The sequence below is a fragment of the Vanacampus margaritifer genome, chromosome 14 (assembly GCF_051991255.1).
Source record: "Vanacampus margaritifer isolate UIUO_Vmar chromosome 14, RoL_Vmar_1.0, whole genome shotgun sequence".
Lineage (NCBI taxonomy): Eukaryota > Metazoa > Chordata > Actinopteri > Syngnathiformes > Syngnathidae > Vanacampus > Vanacampus margaritifer.
The window spans coordinates 353,315-364,538 of record NC_135445.1 but is presented as its reverse complement, the minus strand read 5'-3'; positions in this window follow the sequence as shown (position 1 = coordinate 364,538).

The following is an 11,224-nucleotide window of genomic DNA, read 5'->3' as shown; positions in this document are numbered from 1 at the left end:
CTCAAAGGATTCATTCATTCATTCAATGGTTGCTTTCGCTTGCTTTCTGCATTTGCATAATGGGCACAGCCCCGCCCCCTCCCTCACCCCTTCTCGCAGGTGAGGCACCGCCACTCCATGAGGTGAATCAAGTGGTCCAATCGGACACTAACAAGACGTTCGCTGTCGGCCATCTTAATTGATTGCTGATCACTTGAGATGTCGCGGCAGGAAGTAGCGGCGGCGGCGGCGGCGGCGGCGGGTGGACGCTTCATTCATTCTCGCGCCAGATTCATCATTAGCCGTTGGAGGAGGGAAGGGGGGCGATGGGGGGGCGTCCTTTATCCCTGCCAGCATGTTTTCATCAGCGGCAGCCCGGGTGAATTATTCAGATTTGTGCAAATGACGACTTTTCATTTTCCGCCGGCGCGAGTGGAAATTGAACGTGACCCCCGCGACCCGCGGCTCTACGGCTGCCGGCGCGTAAGGTCGGCAAGACGGCGCGGCGTCGCCGAGACGGTTAACCCGCTTTGTTAACCCGGTGCCGACCCGCGCTTCGCCTTTTATGAACACGCTTTAAATATTCTTGACAGAACAAAAGCAATCGTGTTGCCACACCGCCGGCGGGTCAGAGGTCGCCGCCCGACACAGCCCGCACTTACGGACAGGAAGGAGAAGACAACAACACAAAAGAGGCCGCCGCGCATTGGCCGCACCGCGACTATTGGACGCAACCGTCGTTCCCACGTCACGAAACACGGACGACGAGGGTAACACACGTGACATTTGTTAGCGTGTGCTAACACTTGTTACACGTCGGAACATATAGTTGGAGTGTAAGCGTGTCGTGTAACGAGTATGAATGTGTGTTGAGGCTGATGTTTTGTGTATTACGCATCAAAGTATTATAAGAGTGATGCAAGTGTCGGAACGGCTTCACCAGTGTCGGTGTGTGGTAACAGTGTAACATTGTCTACCTTGTCAAAACATGGTCACACAGTAACAAATGTTACACTGTTGCTACACACTTCATTTGCATATTACACTTGTAGCCTTAGTTTCCTTTCCAACAATCCAACAATGAATTCATTTCATATTTTGAGAGGACACGATGCCAACGCGCTCCCACAGACATAAAAGATTTGTTTGACGGGATTCTTTCAGATGACTTCAGTCTCGGCCACTGTCTTTCCTTGACTGCATTTTCTTTGTTCAGACGTGTGTGTCCGTGTGTGATATGTAATTGTGTTGATTGCATATGCATGTTGTGTATGTGTGCGTGCACAAGATCATCAAACAATCAAAATACCAAAATCAAAATCAACTGTAGCCACTAAATCAAAATCAAACAAAGCAGCCTGGAGGCGCAGTTTCCGCACGACTAATCAACGCACCTTCAATCAAGTGGGCTGTTCATGAGGTTGGGTGCGGTTTTAAACACACCTGGCCACTAGGTGGCATCATTTCTATTTCAAACAAAAAAAGCCCAAATTATATTATTATACATATATTATATAATTGTGTAGTAACAATATAACAATACATGATTAGGCGTCATTAGTGTTGTTTGTTTACATGTGATGATGTCATCGCTCATCACGGCGGCTGCGATTGGTTCCTCGCTGAGCGCGACGTCGGAGGCCGGGTCAAGTGCCTGAAATCAGCTCAAACGTGTCACCAAGCTGATGGATGAGTCGCGGCGCAAACAGGAAGCAAAGCGGCGCAAACAGGAAGTGAGACGAGGTGCCTCATATTAAAAAGGGAGGGGTCAGCGGGCGGCGGCAAAGACGCTCCCCTGGCCCGCCGGGGAGACGCTTTCACGACGCTTCCTTCCGCCGACGTCAAGTGGACAAAGTGGCGGAGGAAATTGGAGCGCCTTGTAGATCGCATCTTGCCGTCCGTCCGTCCGTCCGTCCAGGCCGCCCACATCAAACGCCGGCACGTGACATCCATCCACTCTCGCGTGACATTTGACATTGATTCGCCGACACGCACACACATTCTCATATGTGCAACGAAATGTGAACACACACAAAGGAAGAAACAAACATGAGAACGCACGCATTCAGTAAAATGGACACACAAACACGTGTGCCGACACACAAACCAACACACATGCAAAAAAAACTAGTATGAACGCAAAGACTAAGAGCTCAGCTAGAGTCGTGAGGTTGTCAGGAGACCCGAGGAAGGATCAAAGAAAAGAAAAGAAAATAATGTCTGGTTAATGAACAGTAATCAACGGGAAAAGATGCTTTTGTAATACACTTTATTGCAAAATTATATTGAATCCAATTAATCGGTTGAATAATTGATAGATTAATGGAATATTGGATAGCGACAGCGCTATTATTATCATTTTGAAGCTGTTGCTGTGTTGAAGTTGTGCAGTTGTGCGTCCGTGGCGGCACCAAGGCGGCTCTTTTGTTGCTGTGTAGTTGCGCTCGTGTGTGTCTCCCAGCATGTTAGTGTTGTTGTGTCGTTTTTGTTTTGTTGTGTTGACGTGTAGTTGTTTTGTTTTTGTGTTGTTGTCTGTTGTGTGTTTGCCAGCATGTTCAAGTTTGTTGTGTCGTTTTTGTTTTGTTGATGTGTAGTTGTGCTCTTGTGTCTCCAGCATGTTAGCATATTGTGTACTTTTGGTTTTGTTGTTATGTAGTTGTTTTGTTTTTGTGTAATTGTGCTGTTGTGTGTCTGCTGACTTGCCATTGCAGTTGTGTTGTTATTGTGTTGTTGGCGTGTCATGGTGCGGTGTTGTCTGCCGGCATGTGTGTGTCATTTTTGCACTTGTGTGTCTGCGGGGGTGTCGGTGTAGTTGTGAGTTGTGAGCAGCATGTAATTGAATTTGATGCAGCCTGGAACATTTCATTTTGCCCCCCCCACGCCCCCCCCCCCTCCATCACTGTGAGCGTGTGCGTGAGCGTGTGTGCGTCCAGATCCCTTCATGACATATTTATTCTTACTTCTATTTGACACTTTGTGAGCTCGCCCATCTTGTGTGTGTGCGTCACGAATGATGTGTTACTAATTTGTGCGTGTGTGTTGGGGGCGGGGCTTAGCGTGGCGAATTAAGAGCGCGGATCAGCGCAAATGGTGCTTTTAATTTGGAGGGCCGATCGATGAGGAGACTTGAGCGTTCAATGAAGCTTCTGATGAGGTCTTAAGCCGCCCGGGCCCCCGGGGGCCCGCGGGGGAGCCGAAGGGCGGGGCCGCGCCGTCCGCGGGCCGTAATGAAGTGCAGCTATGCGGCGACATGCGGCGGCGGGAAAATAGATTGAAGATGACGAGCTCTTCAAAGTCATTCGTCCGCCGCCCCCCCCCCCCCCCCACCCAAGCGTGGGCCCCCACCCCTCGGCCGCCCCACCTGGCGCGGATTTACGGCGGCGTTCCGAAGCGAGATGCAATTTTTATGACCTTATTGCTTTTCTAGCACGCTAATCGCTTAGCGTCTGCCGGCAGACATGTTGCCCCCCGAGACCGCCGCCGGGTCATCCCATCATTGCCCCCCACCCGCCCACGCACACCGCCACAATAAAAGCCTCGTGTGTGTCCGCTTTCTAATCGATGGCTAACGCGCTAACGCTTCCTTCCGTGGGGACGCCGGCATTGCGAATTGATTGATGGATGATTGATTGATTGATTGACGGATTGCTGTCAAACATAGCCGCGTTAGCCACACTAGCGTTAGCCGTGCTATTGATCATCAGGCCTACTCGTGTGATGGCTAATCAATGGCTAATTGAATCACCTGGTCGCCAGGACAACCGGGAACGGGTTTTATTTTTTATCAGTAAGGTCGGCAAAGGTGAAAGTTCAGCTGATGTACAATGCAGTCACACAAATGCTAACAGAATATTAGCAAAATGGCAACAATGTTTATGTAGTACCTTTTTTAACTAATTTTCACAAATTTTTAGCGCAACGCTTTACCTCAGTTTTGGCATAAGGCTAACACAATATTAGAAATATGTTAGCATAGCACCAATACAACATGAGCACTTTTAGCACAATGCTATCACAATATTTGCAATGCTAATGCAACATAATATTAGCTCAATGCTAACACAGAGCAACAATAATGCACCATTAGCACAATGTTAGCACACAGCAAGCGCTGCACACTGCATGGTCGATTTGGTCGCCAGGACAACCAAGGAGGGGCGGAGCTACTTGTCACACATTTTTAAGGCTGCCAAAGGTGAAAGTTCAGCTGATGTACGGCACAGTCACATGGATGCTAACAGAATATTAGCAAAATGGCAACGATGCTTATGTAGTACCGTGTTAGCACAACGCTAAGACATTATTCACAAACTGTTAGCACAACGCTAATCCAATATTCATACTATGTCAGTCTAACACAAAAAATGTCAAACACAATTCGTGCATCACTACTACAACATTAGCACTGTTAGCAAAATGCTACCACAATATTAGAAAATCAATAGCACAATGCTATTGCAACATTAGCATCATGTTAGCACACGCCAAGCGCTGCACAGTGAATGCGGTCGCCAGGACGACCAAGGAGGGGGCGGAGCTACTTGTCACACATTTTTAAGGTCGCCAACGGTGAAAGTTCGTCACGTGAGCGGCCGGCCAATGGCGAGCGTCGACCTCCAAGCTTCCCAGAAGCTAATGGCTAATGAGATTAGCGCTAACCAAGCAGGCAAATGTTATTAAATCACGCTAAGTGCTTCTTAATTGATTGATGGCCGCTAACGAGCGCCGCGCCGCCGCTTGGCCATGACATCATCTCGCATTCCCGCTTGCCTTTCCCACAATGCACCACCACTGACTGTGATGTGACCACGCCACCCACACACACACACACACACTTGTCTTTGTATCATGATGGGACCATCTCATTGACATAATGCCTTTCCCGAACCCTTTCAATAACCCCAAGCATGAAAAACGATTGCCTGAATCCATTCCTTCTCGAACCTCAACCACAACCCGATTCAAAGCTAAACTCTAAAGCCAAGTCTTGACCCTCAAAAAGAGGTCCAAACTTTTGGGGTCCCGCCAAATGGCCCCACATGGACGGGTGGGCCCCACAAGTCTGTGAAGCCCCACCATGTAACAAAAGCACACACACAAACTTAATAGACCCTGAATATATGCTAATGTGCTAACATTAAAATGTCAATAAAAACATTTGAATATTATAATGTTTTTATTTGCAAGTTAACAGCTCGCGTGCGTTTACGTTCGCTCTCATCAATTTCAATGTGTCGTCGTGTGCGTGTGCATTCGTGTAAGTGTGTGTTCGTGTGTACAGTCTGTCCGTGGAGGTATGTGCGTGCGTGTGCGCGCGTTGTGTCTACACGTGCGCATTTCTACGTATTGTAGTGTGAGTTTTTGCGTTGTGCTGTGTGTGCGCGTTATTATTTGTGTACTGAGCGTACGTTTTGTGTGTGTTTAGTATTTGTATGCGTGCGAGCGTGCATGTTGTTTTTTGGCACATCTGTGCTGTTCTCGCCGTGTGTTATGATTGTTCCATCTGGACTCTGACAGATTGTTAATGTGCACTTTTACCATAAAACTACAAATAACCCAAGCAAGAGTGCACTGTTGTGTGTGTGTGCGCGCGCGTGTGTGTGTTTGACGACACGTGCGCATCACGCCATGAGGCCTGTTGAGACGCGCATGACTGGCGGCGGCGGCGGCGGCGGCCAGCGTGGGAGCGAGTGCGTGTGTGGGCGGCAAGTGTGTGTGTTCCGTGTTGACTCGGCTCGGCTTCTTCACGCCAAGCCTGACGTCAGACACGCCAAAGACACAAAAGACATTTATTTGACCGGCAGGGAACACGTGCGTGCGTGCGTGCGTGCGTGCGTGCGTGTGTGCGTGGGAGACGCTGTTTAAAAAGAACACAAAGACAAACTCAAATAAACTCTCCAAGGTAACACGGCGCGCTAGCCCTGAGGACGGCTAGCTCGCCGTCGGGAGGTTCTGGGTTTGATTCTCAGCTATGGCGTTTTTCTCTCACGTTGTAAAAAATGTCTCGTCGTCGTCGTCATCATCTTCATCATCATCATCATCACCACATTATTGACCGGTAGAAGTCACACATGCCGTTTATTAGCCTCTAGCATGTTAGCATGTACGTACATTTGTGGTTGTAAGTGACACGAACACAGGAAGTGCTTTACTTTGGAGACACGTTGTGTCTTTCAGTGTGTGTCCGTCCGTGTATGCGTGTCACCATGACGACGCACAAGTGCAACGCGGTGTGATGGGTTCAAAGGTGACGAGGTGGTCATCCAGCTCCATTTTGCTTAATGGCGACCAGCAGAGTAGAGTGGGCGTGGCCTGAGGTTAACATCCTCCTCGTGGAAATGTTTCATCTTTAATAGGTCGATTAACGCTAACGACGACTCGGAGCGGCGCGCCTCCGCCGAGAGCTGATGGTCGTCTGTGACGGTCGTCCGTGATTGGTCGTCCCGCCGCGTCTATTTCAACCTTGACGGGGCGGCGCGAAGGTGCTAATGAACAAGCTAATGAACAAGCAGAACGTTAATGAAGACGGACGGTGCCTTAATGCAACGACGGCGCTACGCTTAAAAGCTAATTCGTCTTCTGCTTCATCTGCTCACTAAAAGCAAACGGCGCGCCCCCCTCGACCTCTCGTGGTGGAGGGCTTGCGCACTACAGGAATGGAGCGAAATGGGGCCATCCAGCAAATCATTAAAGCAATGCTAGCATCATGCTAGCGTAGAGTAGAATTCTATAAACAGAACGCATACATATTTTTAGCACACCGCTGGTACGATACGTCCACTGTTACCAACATTTGAGCAAAACATTAGCACAAGGTTAGCATAATGCTAACATAATATTAGGACAATACTGGCACTGTTACTAAGATATTAGCAACATTAGAACTATGTTAGCACAATGTCAGCATAGAATTAGCACAAGGCTACACGTTAGCATACTAAGATGGCACATGTTAGCGTGCTGATGATGAGGCATGTGCAGTGACGGTCAGTCTTGGCTGCTAGCTGCTGTGCTAATGTAGTGCTAATGTCATGTAAATGTATGGAATAGTTTGAAGATATTCTAAATGTCTTGCGTTGAATCACAACAACAAAAAATGGATTCGAATCAGCCTTTTTCTTTCTGTGTTTACATTCACATGGAAGGCTTTCAGGTCACAACTGGTACAATCCGAGTGGAATCAATTGGACTTCCCGCCTTCCTGAAATGTAGAATTCTCTAAATTCTCTAAAAGTTAGGCGAGGCGCAGCGCTCACCCCGCCTATCCATTTGCGAATGATGCGCTTCGTGCTGCGTCACAAGCCAATCAGTAGCTTGTGCTGTTTCCATCTGTAGCTGCTGCTCCCTAATGTGCTAATGCTATGTTAGCATCCGCTAACATTAGGCTTACTTGACAATTTCGAGCTGACGTCACAAGTCAAAATGGCGCTCAACTCAACAATCTAACATTATGCTTGTACTGCCCTAATACGATGTTAGCATTTTGCAAACAATATGCCAGTATTTGTATTAACAGTAGTGCTAACATTAGGCTAATGTTGTGCGCAAGTTATGTTGGAAACATGCTAACATTATTGCAATATTTGTATTAGCCTAGTGCTAACATTGTTGATTTAGGAAGGCGGTATCAGTGGTGGCAGAAAATGTAGAAAATCAAATGTTTGTGCTTGACAAAACGGTTTCATGTCGTGCTCATAATAATAATGAAAAGAAGACGACGACAGCAGCTGGAGAGCAGCTTAATAGGACACGTCCATCATTGTCAGCGTGGAGATGTGAAGATGTCGACATGTAGACCTGGCCATGAGTGGAGGGGGCCGTTGCCGCCGTTGCCGCCGCCGCCGCCGCCACCGCCGCCGGGCGTGGGGGAGATAACGCCGCTAACGTCGCAAACGCCTTGAGCGCTTCCTGTTTTTTGGCAGCAGCTGTTTGTCGTCCTCGTTTGTATGCTCGCTAACGAGCCTGCTGCCGCTCTGCCCCCCGCCCGGCCCCGCCCCTTTTATCGCCCGCAATCTGCACGCCGCCGCCGAGGCCCAAAGTTATCTCAATCCAGAAAGTGTCATGGCCGACAATCTGCTGCCATTAAGATGCTCGTTAATGGCCCCTTTTCACAATTTTGTGTTTAATGTACACGCACGCGCACGCGCACACAAACACACAATCAGACACGCACACACTTGTGTGCTAGCTACGCTCGTGTATCAGATAAGAAAATGTTGCTGAGGTCATCAATCAGTCGCGTTGTCGTGTCGTCGCACAAAGACGAACACACGTTGATTGACAGCCCTTTGTCCAGTGGCCCCGCCCCTCCCGCAATATCCCCCCTCCCAGAGCAATAAAAATGGCCGCCGTCCGTCAGTGTCATTTGTTATCTCGCTCGGGTGCTAATTAGCCACAACAACAAGTGCATTGTGGGCTAACGGTGGGACACGCCCCCACTAAACGCCTGCGCAGCGCCGATAAACTTGTTTGTGCGTTGCCACAGCAACAGCGCAGCAACAGGCGCACACACAGCGTAACAGTCGCAAAACACACTCGTGCACAAAATGATGTGTTGAATCTGTAAGTGTGTGTTGCTTATAGTGTGTATGTCGTGTTTAGTGTCTATTCAAGGGACAAGTTTGACTTGTCTACCATGTTTGCAGGGTTCGGGTTTATTGTGTGTGTGTGTGTGTGAGTGAGTGCATGTTTTTGCGTGTGTGTGCTGGTTTGCGTTAATGAATTCGTGCTAATTGTCGTCAGCCATGTCCGTAAACCTTGAACATGTTGTTAGCGTGTTAGCGTGTTAGCCTGTGGTCTGCGGGGATCTTCATTCATCTTGCGCCTGAATCTCGGCGTCACACCCCCAAGCATCGAACCCCCCCCCCCCAAGCATCGAACCCCCCCCAAGCATCGAACCCCCCCCCCCAAGCATCGAACCCCCCCAAGCATCGAACCCCCCCAAGCATCGAACCTCCCCCAAGCATCGAACCCCATTGAATGTAGTAGTAACAGTAACAACTTCGTGATAACATGTTTAAAAACACAATAAATGCTAATGCCCAACATTTGTTTACTCATAAATGTTGCATGTCGGCACGTATGGACACGCGTGTAGCTTGCGTGTTGATGTGTCAATGAAACATGCCTGTGGCGTGTGTTTGTGGCAGGAATGTCGCGTTGCGTTTTGCAGGCCGCCTGCCGTTGGGGGGCGCGTGCTCCTTGCAGGCCTGTTGTTGGCGCTCATGCTAATCCACATTTTGATTTATGCGCCGTTGTGGAGATGAAGGCAACATTTAATTTCATTTTCATCCTCGCTCGCTCGCTTGCTCGCCTTCTCGCACACGCACACACACGCACGCACGCACGCACGCGCGCACACACGCCGCCGCCGCGCAGGAATTCATTACTTCCTGCACAATCTGCGCCAAGCCCATTTCAATATAACATTTGTCTCCTTCACAACGCGACGTAACACACACGCACGCACGCACGCACGCACGCACGCACGCACGCACGCACGCACGCACACGCCTGGACGCAACTACTTCCTTTTTTTCTTCATACGTGTTTTTTTACGTCCTTCTTTTTGTATTAACATTCACTGAGCCAGCCAGAAACTTATTGATGACTTATTAGCGATTAACAACATATTGATTAGATCGCTCGGAATTGGAAATCCACAATTGTTGAGCACAGCAACTTTTAGAAAATAAGAGTCAAAATATGAGCATGTATGAGTCGTAAAAGAATGATTTTGTCTGTTGTCACAAAATGTACTTTGTGTGAAATGTGAGCTTGCTCAGCAACAGCAATCGTGTTCATCAATTTTTTTGTCCTTCAATGTTCTCGGGTCCATTTTTGAACGCTGCTTCTAGAATGTTGACGTGGCTCCATTGGACCCGGGCCACGTTCAACGTTCCAAAAGCATTGTGAGAAACATTTGGATTGAAATTGTGTCAAAGTCAAGCGTTTGAACTGCCGTCGACTTTTTCCCGCTTAAAACGGGTCCGTTTGATCTGGAATCTTTTGCAATTCCAAAAGAAGCCAACAAACGTTGTTCGTAGCTTATTATGAACCGTTTGCTAACAGCCTTAGCATGATGTTATTATGCTAATGCTATGTTAGCAATACACCAATGTTTCGCTGGCATTGTGCTATATTGTGATAATATTGTACCGGCAGTGTTATTTTGTTCTGTTAGCATTATGCTAATGTTATGTTTGATTTTCATTGCACAAATGTCGAAATGGGCAAATTCATAAAGTCTGTTTTGTCAAGTTTCATAGCAAATAAAAACATTTGTTGGGTCACTTTGACCCGTATGGAACAGGATTAGGGCCAGTGAAGAGAAAAAAACAAAAGGTTGGCAGGATTCTGACTTGAACTCATTCAAACCCAAAAACGTGTAAGTACGTTTTTTTTTTTTAAATACTTTGTCCTTCACATCCCAAAACGTCGTCATATGTTACAGGCTTTGATGCAGCTTCTGAACTGAAGAGGTGGCTTAAAACAATGGTAGTTATTACAAAAACGTCCAGCAGGTGGCAGCAGAGTATAAGAGATCAGCCAGCAGGGCCTTGTTGCTCTTTTTGACAATGTTTTCAACAGATTTGTGAATACTGATGAAACTTTTTTGGCTGCAAAACGAAAACAGATAGAAGTATACTTTGTTTTCCCGATGAAAGAAGAGACTCGAATCTTTCTTTTGGTAGCTTCCATGTTTTTATAACAATAGAACACAATATTCTGTGGGCCTTGCCAAATCAGTCCAAATCCCGTCCAGGAGCGAAGGGGGTTGCTTCAGGCTGCCAGTGTATGAGTTACAGTGAGAATAAAATGAGAATCCTCTTTTTGTCCCTCTTCACTGACCCTAATCCTGTTCCGTAGACCCGCGACGTGTTGACTGTTCCGAAAGCATCCCGAGAAACATTTTCATAGAGCATCTGATGGTTTCTTAATTTGTTGTTGTTGAACGTGAACGTTTGTGTCCAACATTGCCACAAATGTCAACACTTTCATTTGTGTGGTCAGCTGCTTTTGTGCTGTCACCTGATCTCCAGGAATCCCTTGGGCTCCCGGCCAGCGGTGACAGTGAGGGTGTGTGCGCGTGCGTGCGTGCGTGCGTGCGTGCGTGCGTGCGTGCGTGGATCCTAATGACTTTGCAAGGTCGCTCATTAACTTTCTGTGAGCGCAAGCGTTAACTTTATTATTGACTACACAGAATACACAACACGCAACCTCTGACATCCACACTCCATCCATC